At 35.1% G+C, this 18,453-nt stretch overlaps 1 protein-coding gene across 1 annotated transcript in view; it reads right to left on the bottom strand.

The window, feature by feature from the left end:
- The window catches only part of MALRD1 (MAM and LDL receptor class A domain containing 1), an 892,965-nt gene that overhangs the window by 639,268 nt on the left and 235,244 nt on the right, over positions 1–18,453 (bottom strand).

Genomic DNA, 18,453 nt, shown 5'->3' with positions numbered 1-18,453 from the left:
TATATATATATATATATATATATATGAGAGTGGGAAGGGTTTATAAAGTCTTAAAATATATTAAAATGATAAAATAATTATAACGCTGCTACTTCATGGATTTTCACCTATCACAGAAATTTCTGGAACATAACTCCAATGATAGGTGAGGGATCACTGTATTTCTATGGTTTCTACCAAGGAAGATTCCCACGAATTTAAATTCCTCTGGGCTTGGAATTTAGAAGATTGACTCCAAAGTGAATGAATTCATTTAGAAAACAATAAACCTCTGAGGCCTTTCTTAGCTCTGTTAGTTGTCATTACACTTTCCCTCCTCAAAATGCCAAGTATATATGTATTTAATCACATATCGTCCCTATCTCCCGCAGTCATCAGGCCCCCACATACAAGGCAAACCCCTCCAGACAGCAGTGTTCTTGGTCACCAGCAACACCTGGTAAGCATGGCGAGATCTGCACCCTGTGCCCACTGCCCTAGTCCAGAAAAATCTCATAGGGTCATCTCAACTCCCACAACTCACTAAGCTTTCTATTAAAATAAGAAAAGCAAAAACCTTTTGACGAAGCAACTATGCATGAAGCTATGCACCTTTTCATTTCCATAATCTCCCACTTTTCCAAGGGAAAGAAAAAAAAAGTTCATTTCATCATCTCTTCCCCAGGACAAATTTCATCATAGCAAATTCCAAAGCCCTTGATTCTCTTTATGTCATCGCAGTTATCCTCACAGTTCCCCTTTTGTAATAGCCTTCTTTCTGTTCCCTTGACTCCAGCTTCTCCTTCATCAAATCCAACCTGCATGCTGTTGCCAGATTTATTTTCCTAGTACAAAGCTTCTATGTCTTTGTCCCTGCTGGTCCCTCCATCTGGAATCTGCTCCCAATATTTACTTGTTAATATTCTGTCTATTCTAAAGGGCCAGTTTAAATGTCACTGACTTGTTAAAGACTTCCCAGTTCCCACAAGATAGAAGTCATTCTCCTCTCTGTTCTCCTAGTACCATGTTTGTGCCTATTTACTTTCATTTTGACTTTATTTCCTACCTTGTCTGGAATTATTTGTATGTGTCTTATCCAGGCTCCTGGACTGTAAGCTCTCAGGTCCAGGTCTAGGTATCTCCTCTAGCAAGTAGGACATTGTTTTACATACAGAGAATAGCAAATGCGCCTGCTGTGTTTTGTTTTGCTTTTATGTAAGAACTCCCAAAGGAGGAAACTTCCTCTGCTAGAGCAGACTGGAATTTCCTCTACAACTAGAGTCCTGGGGAGTTGACTAGCAGATAGGAGACATGTAAATGGAAAGAAATGCAACCAACCATGAATTACTCTTTTTGCCAGAATATCACATCGGTCCTTTTGGACGTACAATTGCCTTCACAAATTGGGTAAATGTGGGATTTTTCAGACCATATTGTTTGGATGCTACAATTTTTCAGTTTGGATTGTTTGGATGCTACAATCTTTCAGTTCTGTCTTATTCATCACAACCCAGCATGAGGTTTTCTTGGCAAAGATACTGGAGTGGCTTGCCATTTCCTTCTCTAGTGGATTAAGGCAAACAGAAGTTAAGTGAATGATCCAGGGTCACATAGCTAGGAAATGTCTTGAACTTAGGTCTTCTAAACCCCAAGCCCAGCACTCTGCCATCTGAGACATCTAGCTGCTTCTTGGATGATACAATAGATTCTGGTTTTTTTATCGTTCCTTTTTCCCTTTTTCATCTTTTTCATCACCATTCTATCTCGGCCACTCGTTATTACGTTCAAGCTTTATTTTTTAAATGTGTGCACATTTATATACCACTGGTTTCTTCATCATACACTTCAAATAAAAGAATTAAATAAGACAGCTTCTGTGGTCCCTTTTAGTTCTACATCCTTGATTCTATGCTCTTCCTTGCATGTTGTTTCCCCTGAGAGCAGAAAATGGTTCATTTATATCTTTGAATCAGCAATATCTAGCTCAACACCTGAGACATCTTGGTGCTTAATAACTATCTGTTTATTGAGTGATTGATAATTATGACAAAGATATACTGCCACACTCAGAAACCCAAGCCAAATAGGTTTTTATTCCTCATGTAAATGCTAATTTTTAGGAAGGCTTATTTTATTGAAAAAGTTATTCTTTAGGTTCCATTATAATGGATTTACTTATTTGTTAATACACAACACAGCATAGCATGAATCCTTTTTGACACACTACTGCCTTAAGAAATGGCAAACATGGAATTTTTCAGCTCATACTGTTAGGATGGTATAGCAGGCTCTGAAATCTATCCTCTTTCCAGACAGTCTGTCATGGACACTAACACCAGGTGAGTACAGCTTCAACTGAACTGCCTTTGAACTACCACGTGAGTATTTTAATGGTCAATCTCTATTTTTGACATGGGTCTTTGACACAAGTAAAAGGAAGAAAAGCATTTCCATTGTAATCTTTGAATATGGTAACTAGGCTAACTGTCTCTTCCTATTTCCTGTTTTATTTTTGAACCTTAGAAACAAAATAAAAATTCCGACTTGTGGTGATGTCAAGTAGAAGGCTTTTAATTTACATACCTAACCACTTTCAAAGTTTGTGGTAGAGTAGCATGAAAAGAAGCCAACAATATTTTAGACAAATTAAAACTGAACTTTTTGATTCTTTCTCGTCCTCTTCAGTCCCATTAATATTCTAAACTAATTCACATTTCCCCCATGTTCCTGCCATTATGTTGATATTTAGTATTTCTCAGGAGGCCTTTACACTCCTTAGCAAAACACAGAGGGAAGAAGAATCTTAATATGCTATATATTAATATAGTTCTTCATCATCCTGGGAAAGGCAGAAAGAATACTAAACAGCTTACTACTAAAAGAGTACTCCTCAAAAAACAAAGCTCTTGCACCTTCCCCTCGTCATTTTTCAGCTTACTTTCACTAACATAAACCTCTTCTGAGAAAATAGGAAAAATAGAAAAATCCTGAAAAATGTTACATGACATAAAGATAGTGATTAGGGATGCAGCTAAATGATAACAAAATAAAACAAAGCAACAAAAAAAACAGTCAATTCAACAACTAGAAATCATTAGTAAATTGATTCAGTTATTATTTTTCTATATTTTTATTTAAATGACAATTTTTCACATAATTTTTCAAAAGTTATATAATCCAAATTGCCTTGCTCCCTTTTCCTCTCCTCCCTTCCAGAGCTGGCAAGCAACTCAATCTGGGTTATACATGTATTATCATTCAAAATACATTTTCATATTGTTTATTTTTTGTAAGTGAATAATCTTGTAAAACCCAAATCCCAAAACATATACCCAAACAAACAAATGATAAATCATATGATTTTATTTTCATTCACATTTCAATAGTTCTTCCCCTCTGGAGGTGTATAGTATTCTTTTTCTTAAGTCCCTCAGAACTGTTCTCAACCATGGTATTGCTATCAGTAGCAAAGTCTATCACATTTGATCATTCCAGAAAATTGCTGTTACTATGTACAGTGTTTTCCTGGTTCTGCTTATTTTTTTTCTGCATCAGTTCTGTAGTTCTTTCTAAGATCATCCTGTTCACCATTCCTGATAGCACAATAGTATTCTATCACCATCATAGACAACAGTTTGCTCAGCCATTCCCCAATTGAGGGACATTCCTTTAGTTCCCAATTCTTTGCTACCACAAAAAGAACAGCTATAAATATTTTTGTTTGAGCAGGTTCTTTACCATTTTGAATTCAATAATTATATGTATCAGGAAAAATCACAATTAAATGTGAATTCTAATGACTTAATGAACAGAAACTTTCATTTTTGCATCTGTTGTGATCCCATATTAAATAATTACAGCTTGTTTCTAAGTTAATTGAGTCAACTTATTGCCTTTTCTTTCAATAAATGTATATATCCTACCGAGGACTAGGTAGGCAAGAACAATGAAAAACAGTAACTCATATTACTAGAGAGGATTAAGAAATGCAATGGAATTTTCTCATAGCATCCCTATGAGGTAGAAAGTGTATTATCCTCACTTTACAGATAAGGAAGCTGAGGCTTAGTGATGTGAAATAGATTTCCCAAGGCCACTAAACTAGACAAAAATGGAACAAGGATTCTATGTCAAATGCTCTTATTCTAAGTTATGGTACACATTCCATGAAAACACAGTGGATAATCTGCATTACAATAAAGTTGTATGAATGGAAACATCCTTGAATCTTAGCTATTAATTCCCTATCAATCAATTTTGTTTTGAATTTTCCAATCTAAAAATTATTTTAATCAGCAGATTTTTTAAAAGGAACAAAATAGGAATCAATTAGCTCTTCCCCCTCTCTGTCAAAAGTTACTGGAAAGGGAACCAACTCTTTGATCTATTCTTTGATCGTTTTCTTTCCCCTAATATGTCCAAAAGGATAACCTCTTTTGTCTCTCTTCAATTTCTTCACCTGTCCCAAGTGACATTGAATTTCAACACTCTGGGCAGATTATACTCATAGAATTGGGTTATAGTTTTGTAGTAATCCTCCATTATTTTCTCTTCTTTCCATTTTCTGAATATCCTTACAAAATTTAAGAATTCTGACCATTTAGATTAGTTGTTCTCTGTTACTCCTTAATAGAATTAATTTTTCTTTTTGTCTTTGGATTTAAATTTCCAAATATTTCCCATCTTTTGTAAGTTGCTTCTACTATAAGATTTTAGTCCCTAGGATTCTACCAATTTTTCCTCTTCTTTTTTTAAAACTGTTCTCCATATATCTAGGGTACACATCAGATTATGTGTAGCTTTTATCTTCTCTATCATAAATTCTAAGATAAAACAGGCACCCCATACCCACCCAGATTCCCTATCAGCAAATTTTCCAGCAATCAGTTCTTCCATGTTGATGATAATACAAATGCAGAATATAATTGTTCATTTTTTGAAGGACAAAATGATCACTAAGGCAAGATAAGAAATCATTAGCTGCTCTACCCTTGACAATCTTATATTTCAATATTAATGTATCTGATAATGATAAATAGAGCATTTTAAGGCTTGTAAATTGATTTACAAATACTGTTCCAGTTGATCCTTAAAATAACTCTGAGAGGGCAATTTTGAGGGACTTATGAGAAAGAACACTATTCACATCCAGAGAAAGAACTGTGGGAGTAGAAACACAGAAGAAAAAGAACTGCTTGATCATATGGCTTGATGGGGATATCACTGGAGATGTAGACTCTAAATGATCAGCCTAGTGTAAATATTAATAATATGGAAATAGGTCTTGATCACTTAAAATCCAGTGGAATTACTCATTGGCTATGGAAGGGAGACAGAAGGAGGGAAGGGAAAGAATATGATTCATGTAACCCCAGAAAAATATTCTAAATTAAGTAATTAAATAAACAAACTTTTAAAAAATAGCCCTGAGAGGTAGACATTATTAATTCCAATTCATAGGTGAGTAAACTTAGGCAGATAAAGGTTAAGTAACTTTCCCAGGATCACACAGATAATGAGTATCTGAGGCTAGTTTTGAACTCAGGCTTGACTATTCACAGAGTTCTATCCTTTGATCTACCTGTTTCTAATATAAAATGCTAGGATACTACTAACTAAAGAACACCTGATTCCATCCTATAAAAATATGACTCCAGAAAAACTGATGATAGGAAGGAAAATATGATAGCAAATGCAAAGAAGCAGCTCAAAGCAGATCCATGTTGTCCCTGAACACTCTATGATTCACAGTCTGCATTAGAAACAAATTTTATTGTTTATTTGAAAGACCTTTTTCTTCATCTTCCTTTTAGAATAGATTTAAACCTAAAGTCATTTTTTGTCAAGGAAACAATTAAGTAAAGTAGGTGAAAAGTTCAAAAGAAGCTGAATCACAATTGAAGGCTGAGTGGAAATTAAATTAGAAACAAGAGCAGGTTAGCGAATGAATCTGGGCTATCAGAAAAAAAACATTCTAGGGCAGAGTCTACAATGTCAAACATGGGGTGAATAAAAGAACAGCAGTATATCAGCAGAGATATAAGCAACCAACTGGTTATTTAAAAAAAAGAGACATAAACAGTTTCTTTCCTTATATATTAGACATTACTATGTCTGAGTTTTCAAATTGGGCAAAATTGAGTTTAGGTAAACTGGGGAGTAGAGTAGGGGAGTATATAAGTAAGAAGGTGACAAATGAGTTCTCAGCTTATATAGGAAGCTAGGACAGTTCTGGTTCATCAGAACTTGGGGATAATATGTCTATACTGCCATACTCACTGTTTCCTTAGCATGAGTGAAGAAAGATTGAATATCCCCATGAAAGTCCCACTAAGTTTTGTTTTCATTTGAACCTCATGGGACATTTGCATCAATTCCTCCATAAAACCTATAGTTTCCACAGGCTACGCAATTTCAAAACAAAGTTTCTTTTGTTATGGAGCCAATACAAAAACCACATGGAAAAAAAGTTCCATGCTTTCTTCCAAAATTTTGAACAGAAGCCTGGGGCTGTGAGCCTGCAACTGATTTTTCACATCTCTACCCCTGACTCTGGCTATTCTCCCACCTCCATATTTGAAAGACCACTGGTGGAAAGGGGTTGATGGGAGAATTAGAAACAACAATGGCAAAAGATGGAAGAGAAGAAATCTCTCTGTGTTTTCCTCCCCTATATTTCTAGGCACAACTCTTCCTTTTTATTCTCAGATCTAGAATGCCACCACCTCTGTAGGTAATTACCAAAGTTTTATTAAATTAAGGAAAGTCATAGATTTTTTTATCTTTTGAAATTGGAGCCATTATGATGGCTAGTAATAGAGAATGGGGAAAGAAGAAAGGAATGACAGTCAAAGTTGTTTGCACTTCTTTCATTTTCCAGTGTTGATATAGCTATCACTAAGACTAACATCAAATTGAAGCCATAGGTCAAAACAAAAATGCCACCTTATCTTTTCACTTCAATTATTTATTTGCCATACATTTACCATAAATAGCAAACAGAATTGTTTCCATAGCTTACATTGTACGAGTTATAGTTATTGTTGTCAGCAATAGGCCCAAGAACCCTATCACTGAACTTTCATACTTGAGATCTGGAAGGAACTTCAAAGGTCAACCTTCAAAGGTTTTCTCTAACTCCAGGTCTCATTATTTGTCCACAGTCACCTCAAGTCTAGTTAGGCAAGTCCTTACACTGCCAACTCCTAAAGCAAGGCTTTCAGGAGAAGCAGGTCATTGTGCTCTTAGCCTTTCCCTGCTTCCCAACACAGCCATGCATAATACATTTCATTACTGAGAGCACCCTGGGAATTTTTTTTTTATTTTCTTAAGATGAATGTTTATTGAATATTCAGTCATAAAGAATTTTATTCATATTCATCAAACAAATGAGAGAAATGAAAACAAGCAAATTTATTGTTTTAATTTACAACTAACCACTACCTGAAAATATAAATCCTAAAAGAAGAAATCAAACTCCAAATGCCAATATTTTTGAGATGCTTGTGTAATCCTGGATACACCTGGCTGACGATAAGCCTCCAAGAAAATATTTGAAAAATTCAAGTTACTGCAAATGTTAATTCCTGATTGCCTTGGAGAGAAAACTGTAAAATGGGATGGTCTTCAGTGCATATTTAGCTAAATGAAATAAAAAAGTTAATAACAAAATTGGAATTCTGTGAGTATAAAATTTTAATACTTCACAATAATCATCAAACCTGTAGGTATATATGTCATCTTTTATTCCATCTTTTTGACATCATCCAAGATATTATAATATCCTACTTATTGTCCATTTAAGCAGAGAGAAGTATTTGGGGGGGGGAGTGGAACATCACAATTTCTATCACAATGCAAATAAGGAAAATTCTGAATGGATTTTCTCCCTGGTAAAAAAACAAACCACCATGAAGGATTCTAAGCATTCCTCTTGTTAATTTTTATTTTTTCCAATTCCATGTTGATATAACTATTTTTTAAACCCTTACTTTCCATCTTGGAATCAATATTGTGTATTGGTTCCAAGGCAGAAGAGCAGTAAGGGCTAGCAGAATTAGGGTTAAGTGACTTGCCCAGGATCACACAGCTGGGAAGTATCTGAGGACAAATTTGAACCTAAGAACTCCCATCTCTAGGCCTGTCTCAATCCAGTGAATCACCCAGCTACCCCTAATACAACTTTTAATAATAATTTTCTTACATTGCGCAATCAATGTTCTCTCCTTCTTTCTAGCCATTCTCCTTCTCCAAGAAAACAGCTAATATTACATAGGTTATACATATGTTATCATAGAGTATATATTTCCATGTTCCTCATGTTGTGAAACAAAGTACATATTGCTTGTGCTAGAGAAAAAATCATGGAAGAAATAAAGTAAAGAATGGCATGCTTCAGACTCTTGTCAGTTCCTTCAATGGCAGTGGATACCTTTTTTCATCATTAGTCCCTTAGATTTATCCTAGATCTTTGCTTTGTTGATAAAAGTTGTCATTCACAGTTAATCACCATACACTACTGTTATTACTGTGTACAATATTCTCCTTGTTCTGCTCACTGCACTTTGCATCACTTAATTTAAGTTTTTACCTGTTTTTTTGATCAAAGTATTTGTCATTTCTTATGACAAAATAGTATTCCATTACAATCATATACCACAACTTATTCAGACATTCCCCAATTAATGGACATCCCTTCAGTTCCTCAATCTTAGCTACCACAGGAAGATATATGAGATAGCAAGATAGAGAGACAGACAGATAGATAGATAGATAGATAGACAGACAGACAGATAGGCAGATAGATAGACAAATAGATAGAAATAGAGAGACAGGCAGATAGATAGATAAAATATGATATATGAATTCTGGGAAGATGGCAGCTTAGACATAGCAAGGCTTCAGACCTCTGACAACCCTTCAATACCAATCAAAAACAGAGTGCTTTGAGGGGACAGAAAACCAGGTTTGACAACAGAATAGTGCTAGGGGATCCTCCTGCTGAACCCAACTTAAAAGGTACGTGGAAAAAAAGCCTGAATTCTTGAACTATTGGTTCAAGGGGGAAAGAAGAAAGAAGATCCCAGGTCCCCTCCCCCACCTATTGTGCTGAGTCTCCAGAAGATCCTGGAATCTCTGGAAGTCTGGAAGGACAAGGGCTCTAGTCTGGAGGGAGTGCCTTGCTAGAACATCTGTGCCGGGTTCAGGGCTTTGATCACGGACTACAGGGAGGCAGCTGGAGGAGAAACGCAAAGAGGGCAGCCTAGTCACAGCCAAAACACTCCATCTTGGGCCCCTGATTTCCTCTCTCAAGGTTTTGGCCTCAGGGCACATCCAGCTCCAAAGATCAACTCAGCCCAGGTTTAATCTTATTAATAGGGCATATAAGAAGTATTCAGAGGGCAGGGAAGCTCCAACACCCCTCCCCCATAAACTACCCTGAAAGTAGCTGAAAACTTCTGTTGCCAGCTGGGGAAGATCTTACATCAGAGCTCATTAAATCTATCAGCTAAACCTAATCAATCAGCAGAGCAGAGAAAAAGTACCTTCAGGACAGAATAGCCCAAACCCACAGAACAGGCAAATAATCAGAGAAGTAAGATTACAGCCAATTGGGGGGGGGGGAGAATGTGAGTAAACAACAGAAAAAGAAAAAAGAAATTACAATCAACAGCTTCTATCCAGGTAGTGAACAAAGAGGAAATAGAACAGAGGAGGATCAAGAAACACCAAGAAAAAACACAGAATATCCAGTGAATTGGACATAGGCTTTGGTAGAACTCAAAATACAATACAAAAAACAAAAGAGGCTGAAGACAATTGGAAAAAGGAAATACATGAACTCAAACAAGAAAATAGAGTCTGGAAAGTAAAAATTGACCAGCTTGAAAATGAGGCAAAGAAGGTGAAAGATGAACTACAAAGAAAATCATACCAGAAGGAGAAGGATGACCAAAAAGCCAGGGATGAAATTCATTCTTTAAAAATTGGAATCAAACAACTAGAAACTAATGATTTCACAAGGCAGCAAGAATCTATAAAACTAAATCAAAAGAATGAAAAGTGAGGAAAATATGAAAACACCTTATTGACAGAACCTCAGATTTGGTAAACAGATCCAGGAGAGACAATTTGAGAATTATTAGACTACTGGAAGATCATGACAAAAGGAAAAGCCTGGACATCATCCTAGAGGAAATTATCCAAAAAAAAAAAATGACCTGACAGTCTCAAACAAGAGAGAAAAGTGGAGGTTGAAAGAATCCACAGATCACCTCCTACATATAATTTTCAACTGACAATGAAGGTTATAGACAAGTTCAAGAAGTACCAGACCAAGGAAAAAATATTATTACCTGCTAAGAAGAAGTCATTCAAATACCATAGAACCACAGTTAGGATAACACAGGATCTGGCTGCACGTACTTTGAAGGACCAGAAGGCATTGAATACAATATTCCGGAAAGCAAGGGAACTGGGTGTACAACCAAGAATCAACTACCCAACAAAACTGACTATATTCTTGTGGGGGAAAGTATGGTCATTTAATAATATTGAAGACTTCAAAGCATTCATAAAGAAAAGACTGGACTTAAACAGATCCAAACACAGAACTCAAGAGAATCACAGAAAGGTAATGAAGAGAGGGTGAAAAAACAAAAAAAAATCTAAATTTTTTTAAGGGATCAATAAGTTCAAATGATTTGTATTTCTATAAGAAAAGATGATGGTAACTCTTACAAATTGTTATTATCATTAGGACAGGTAGAAGAAGTATACTTAGAGGGAACAGTGACAAACTGTATAGGATGAAATGTCAAGATATATACACGTATGTATACATACATATAAAACATATAAAAAAGGGGGATAATATTAATAGAAATGGAAAGAGTGACAAAATAGGGTAAATTGATATTTCATAAAGAAGCTCATGGTGGAAGCAGAGGAGAAGACCAATAGACTGGGATGTTAAAAAGGTTGGGGACAGGAAATACTTGATTCTTACATGCATTGGAATTGACTCAAAGATGGAAGAAAAATCAGATCCATTGGGGCATAGATTTCATTCCTACCCTATAGAGAAATAGAAGGAAAATAAATGGACTGGTGGATCTAGGGAAGGAGAGTATGGGGGGGGGAGGGTAAATCAAAAAGATCCTAAAGAAAAATAAGAGGGGAATAAAAAGGAAGGCTGCAGAAAGGAAAGTAAAATAAGGGTGGGGATTAGGGGGGCTGATTAAAAACAAAACACTGGTATAGAAGGAAATAGTGAAAGAAGAAAGGTCAGGACAAGGAGAGGAAATCAAAATATTGGGAGAAAACACAGCTGGTAATAATAACTCTGAATGGGAATAGGATGAACTTGCCCATGAAACAGAAGCAAATAGCAGAGTGGATTAGAAAGCAAAATCCAACTACATATTGTCTAAAAGAAACACGCATGAGACAGGTAAACACACAGAGAAAAGGTAAAAGGCTGGAGCAAAATCTATTGGGCAACAACTGAGAAAAAGAAGGCAGGAGCCTCAATCATGATATCTGACAAAACTAAACTAAAAATAGATGTAGTTAAAAGAGATAGTGAAGGTAATAACATCCTGATAAAAGGCAGCATAGACAATGAGGAAATATCAATACTGAAAATGTATGCACCAAATTGTAGAGTATCCAAATTAATGAAGAAATTGAGGGAGCTTAAGGAGAAAAAAGATAATAAAACTATGCTAGTGGGAGACCTGAATCTTCCTCTATCACATATAGATAAATCAAACCAAAAAATTTAATAATAAAGAGATAAGATGCGTGAATGAAATCTTAGAAAAATTGGAGTTAAAAGATATGTGGAGAAAAATAAAAAGGGATACAAAGGAATATACCTTTTCAGCAGCACATGGTATATTCACAAAGACTGACCATGTACTAGAACACAAAAACATAGCAAACAAATGCAAAAAAGAAGAAATAATAAATGTAAACTTTTCAGATCATAATGCAATAAAAGTAATAATTAGCAAGGGTACATAGAGAGGCAAACCAAAAATTAATTAAAAATTAATTAATATGATTCTCCAAAATCAGTTAAAGACAAAATCATAGAAACAATTAATAATTTAATTGAAGAGAATGACAATGATGAGACTTCTTACCAAAATCTATGGGATGCAACCAAAGCAGTACTCAGGGGGAAATTTATAACCTTGAATTCATATATTAACAAATTAGGGAGGGCAGAGGTCAATAAATTGGGCATGCAACTTAAAAAATTAGAAAGTGAACAAATTAAAAATACCCAGAAGAAAACCAAATTAGAAATCCTAAAAATTAAAGGAGAAATTAATAAAATTGAGACTAGAAGCTGGTACTTTGAAAAAACAAAGAAAATAGATGAAGTACTGGTCAATATAATCAAAAAAAGGAAAGAAGACAACTAAATTAACAGTATCACAGATGAAAAGGGAAGCCTCACCTCTAACAAAGAAGAAATTAAGGCAATCATTAAAAACTATTTTGCCCAATTATATAGCAATAAATACAGCAGTATAGGCAATATGGGTGAATATCTACAAAAATATAAATTGCTTAGACTAACAGAAGAAGAAATAGAATATTTGAATAATCCCATATCAGAAAAAAAAAACTGAACAAGCCATCAAAGAACTCCCTAAGGAAAAATCCCCAAAGCCTGAGGGATTCACAAGTGAATTCTATCAAACTTTCAGAGAACAACTAATCCCAATAGTATACAAACTATTTGACAAAATAAGCAAAGAAGGAGTTCTACCAAATTCCTTTTATGACACTAATATAGTACTGATTCCAAAGCCAGGCAGACCAAAAACAGAGAAAGAAAATTAATCTAATCTCCTTAATGAACAAAGAAGCAAAAATATTAAATAGAATACTAACAAAAAGGCTCCAGGAATGCTTGAATGCATGGGCTGAGGCGGACAGGAATGGGAAATAGACCCTGAACAAGGACACATGTTACAACCAGTGGAAATGTGCGTTGGCCATGGGGGGTGGGGGGAAGAGCGGGGGGTGAAGGGGAAAGTAGGGGCATAAAGTATGTAAACAGGTTAAAAACGAATATTAATAAATGTCTAATAATAAAAAAAAGAAATAAAAAAAGGCTCCAGGAAGTGATCAAGAGGATTATTCATTATGATCAGGTGGGATTTATGCAAGAAATGCAAGGATGATACAACATTAGGAAAACCATCCATATAATTGACCATATCAACAAATAAACCAACAAAAATCACATGATTATCTCAATAGATGCTGAAAAAAGCCTTTGACAAAATACAATACCCATCCTTACTGAAAGCACTAGAAAGTTTAGGAATAGAAGGGCCTTTCCCAAAAATAATAAATAGTATATATCTAAAAGTATCAACAAATATCATCTGCAATGGGGATAAATTAGAAGCCTTCCAAATAAGATCAGGAGTGAAACAAGGATGCCCATTATCACCTCTATTATTTAACATTGTACTGGAAACACTAACAGTAGCAATTAGAGAAGAAAAAGAAATTGAAGGTATTAAAATAGGCAATGAGGAGACCAAACTATCACTCTTTGCAGATGATAGGATACTTAAAAAATCCTAGAGAATCAACTAAACAGCTAGTGGAAATAATCAACAACTTTAGCAAAGTTGCAGGATACAAAATAAATGCACATAAATTATCATCATTTCTATATATTTCCAACACATTGCAGCAGGAAGAGTTAGAAAGAGAAATTCCATTCAAAATCACACTAGACAATATAAAATACTTAGGAATCTATCTGCCAAGACAAAAACAGGAATTATATGACCACAACTACGAAACCTTTTCCACACAATTAAAACTAGATCTAAACAATTAGAAAAACATTGAGTGCTCATGGGTAGAATGAGCTAACATAATAAAAATGACCATCCTACCCAAATTAATTTACTTATTTAGTGCCATACCTATCAAACTACCAAGAAACTTTTTTCTTTACTGAATTAGAATAAATTATTACAAAGTTCATTTGAAAGAACAAAGATCAAAAATATCAAGGGAAACAATGAAAAAAATGTGAAGAAAGGTGACCTAGCAGTACCAGATCATAAACTATACTATAAAACAGTGGTCATCAAAACAATGTGGTACTGGCTAAGAGATAGAAGAGAGGATCAGTGTGTCTGGGTAAGGACAGAAGAGGACTTGGGGTAAGTGACCTCAGCAAGACAGTCTATGATAAATCCAAAGAGGCCAGCTTTTGGGACAAAAATTCACTATTTGACAAAAACTGCTGGGAAAATTGGAAAACAGTATGGGAGAAATTAGGTTTAGATCAACATCTCATACCCTACAACAGGGGTCAGCAACCTTTTCGGCCATGAGAGCCATAAACGCCACATTTTTTAAAATGTAATTTCATGAGAGCCGTACAGTGCTCACAGTGTGCGCTCCTGTAACAGAGGCTGAAAAAAAAAAATTGACTTCATGGCTCCTGCAGAAAGAACCATATCTGGGCGTCAAAAGAGCCAGATATGGCTTGAGAGCCATATGTTGCCGACTCCTGCCCTACACCAAGATGAACTCAGAATGGATTAATGATTTGAATATGAAGCAGGAAAGTATAAGTAAATTAGGTCAACATAGCATAGTATATTTGTCAGATCTTTGGGAAAGGAAAGGTTTTAAGACCAAGCAAGAGTTGGAAAAAAATACAAAAAGTAAAATAAATAATTTTGATTACATTAAATTAAAAAAGTTTTTGTACAAACAAAACCAATGCAACCAAAATTAGAAGGGAAAAAACAAATTGGGAAAAAATCTTTAAAACAAAAACCTCTGACAAAAGTAATTACTCAAATGTATAAGAAGCTAAATTAATTGTATAAAAAAATCAAACCATTCCCCAACTGATAAATGGGCAGGGGACATGAATAGGCAATTTTCAGTTAAAGAAATCAAAACCATCAATAAGCACATGAAAAAGTGCTCTAAATCTCCAAAAATTAGAGAAATGCAAATCAAAACAACTGTGAGGTTCTACCTCTCACCTAGCAGATTGGCTAACATGACAGAAAAGGAAAGTATTAAATGTTGGAGGAGATGTAGCAAAATTGGGACATTAATGCATTGCTGGTGGAGTTTTGAATTTATCTAACCATTCTGGATGACAATTTGGAACTATTCCAAAATGCCTTAAAAGACTGCCTGGCCTTTGATCCAGCCACACCACTACTGTTTTTGTACCCCAAAGAGATCAGAGGGAAAATATTTATAGCCACACTCTTTGTGGTGGCAAAAAAAACTGGAAAACGAGGGAATGCCCTTCAATTGGGGAATGACTGAATAAATTGTGGTATCTGCTGGTGATGGAATATTATTGGTTGAAAGGAATAATGAACTGAAGGAATTCCATGTGAACCGGAACGACCTTCAGGAATTGATGCAGTGAAAGGAGCAGAGCCAGAAGAACATTGTACACAGAGACTGATACACTGTGGTAAAATAGAATGTAATGGACTTCTGTACTAGCAGCAATGCAATGATCCAGGACCATTCTGAGGGACTTATGAGAAAGAAAACTAGCCACATTCAGAGGAAGAACTGTGGGAGCAGAAACACAGAAGAAAAACAACTGCCTGATCACATGGGTTGATGGGGATATGATTGGGGATATTGACTCTAAATGAGCAACCCAGAGCAAATATCAATAATATGGAAATAGATCTCAATCAATGACACATGTAAAACCAGTGGAATTGTACATTGGCTATGGGAGTGGGATGGTTTTAGGGGAGGGATAGAACCTGAACCCTATAACCATGGAAAAATGCTCTAAATTAATTAAATAAAAATTTCAAAACTTCAAATAAAATAAATCAATATAAATATTAAAATTAAATAAAATATGAAATATATATATGAAGTAGATATAGATATTTTTGTATAAGCTAAGCATCCCTTTTGCCTGGAAAATTTCCCTCCTACTGACAATACCGTTGGAAAAAAGTCAAAATTATATGCCTCTGGGGCAGTGTGGTTATTTGTCAGTACATATGTATATATATATTTGTGAGTATATATACATACATGAATATATGCATATATTATGAGTGTGTATACATGTGTGTCTGTGTCTGCATATTACAGACACATGTATCATGCATAGATGTGCATACATGTATATATACATACATTTTATAGAGATATATTGAACTATACTATCCTTGAACTATCATGCTTCATACCTGAAAAGAACTTCAACTTTACCTAAACAAGCATCCATTCTACATTACACAAACAATTACTCTCCCCATTAATAATTCATTATGTATTCTTGTTTAAAGGCAAATACACACACAGATATATATGTTGTGGTTCAGCCATTTGGGTTGGTCCAATTCTTTGTGATCTCTTTTGTGATTTTCTTTGCAAAGATACTGGAGTGGTTTGCCATTTCCTTGTCAATCTCATTTTCTAAATGAGGAATCTGAGGCAAATAGGACTTNAAAAAACTGGAAAACGAGGGAATGCCCTTCAATTGGGGAATGACTGAATAAATTGTGGTATCTGCTGGTGATGGAATATTATTGGTTGAAAGGAATAATGAACTGAAGGAATTCCATGTGAACCGGAACGACCTTCAGGAATTGATGCAGTGAAAGGAGCAGAGCCAGAAGAACATTGTACACAGAGACTGATACACTGTGGTAAAATAGAATGTAATGGACTTCTGTACTAGCAGCAATGCAATGATCCAGGACAATTCTGAGGGACTTATGAGAAAGAAAACTAGCCACATTCAGAGGAAGAACTGTGGGAGCAGAAACACAGAAGAAAAACAACTGCCTGATCACATGGGTTGATGGGGATATGATTGGGGATATTGACTCTAAATGAGCAACCCAGAGCAAATATCAATAATATGGAAATAGATCTCAATCAATGACACATGTAAAACCAGTGGAATTGTACATTGTCTATGGGAGTGGGATGGTTTTAGGGGAGGGATAGAACCTGAACCCTATAACCATGGAAAAATGCTCTAAATTAATTAAATAAAAATTTCAAAACTTCAAATAAAATAAATCAATATAAATATTAAAATTAAATAAAATATGAAATATATATATGAAGTAGATATAGATATTTTTGTATAAGCTAAGCATCCCTTTTGCCTGGAAAATTTCCCTCCTACTGACAATACCGTTGGAAAAAAGTCAAAATTATATGCCTCTGGGGCAGTGTGGTTATTTGTCAGTACATATGTATATATATATTTGTGAGTATATATACATACATGAATATATGCATATATTATGAGTGTGTATACATGTGTGTCTGTGTCTGCATATTACAGACACATGTATCATGCATAGATGTGCATATATGTATATATACATACATTTTATAGAGATATATTGAACTATACTATCCTTGAACTATCATGCTTCATACCTGAAAAGAACTTCAACTTTACCTAAACAAGCATCCATTCTACATTACACAAACAATTACTCTCCCCACTAATAATTCATTATGTATTCTTGTTTAAAGGCAAATACACACACAGATATATATGTTGTGGTTCAGCCATTTGGGTTGGTCCAATTCTTTGTGATCTCTTTTGTGATTTTCTTTGCAAAGATACTGGAGTGGTTTGCCATTTCCTTGTCAATCTCATTTTTTAAATGAGGAATCTGAGGCAAATAGGACTTTTCCAGGGTCACACATCTGGTAAATATCTGAGATCATGTTTGAATACAAGTCTTCCTGAATGCAGGCCCAGCACTGTCCAGCGAGCCACTTAGCTGACCTATTGCACACATGCGCACAGACACACACAAGTAGATATATGGGTGCTTGTGTGTATAATAGTCAGAAATAATCAAACATATATGAATATATATAAGCATGCATTGAATATATGCTTGTATGTGTGTATATATTTCTATGGCTGGATAGCTATATAGATGTTATGAAACAAAGGTTTCCAATTCCAGATGTTATCCTCCTACAAGAGATGTTTTCTGATTCTCCCATCTGTTTAGACTCTCTCTTCCATAAAATTACTTGGAATTATTTTGTATAAATTTTATAGTGACTTATTTGTGTATATTTCCCCAAAGAAATAAAGTCCCAGAGGGCAGGAACTGCTTCATGTTAATTGTTATATCCCCAGGCTAGCACACTTGCTTACACCTAGTAGATAGTTAATAAATGTTCATTGTTCTCATGGCCATAAACAGCGGTTGCAGTTAGAAGGATAGGAGTAAAGTAAACCCTAGTCCAAAGATAATAATAAAAATAATTAGAATGTGTATGCATCACACTTTATGACGTAGAATGTACTCTAAGGAAACAAACAACCCTATGAGGTGAGTTTGGAAGTTTTACCATTTCTTCTTGATGAGTAAGGAAAGCAAGGCTCAGAGAGGCTGTGATTTGCCCAGGCATAATAAAATTCTGAGCCTAGTT

This window comes from Gracilinanus agilis, chromosome 5, assembly GCF_016433145.1.
Source record: "Gracilinanus agilis isolate LMUSP501 chromosome 5, AgileGrace, whole genome shotgun sequence".
Lineage (NCBI taxonomy): Eukaryota > Metazoa > Chordata > Mammalia > Didelphimorphia > Didelphidae > Gracilinanus > Gracilinanus agilis.
This window is presented reverse-complemented; position numbering and strand designations above follow the sequence as displayed.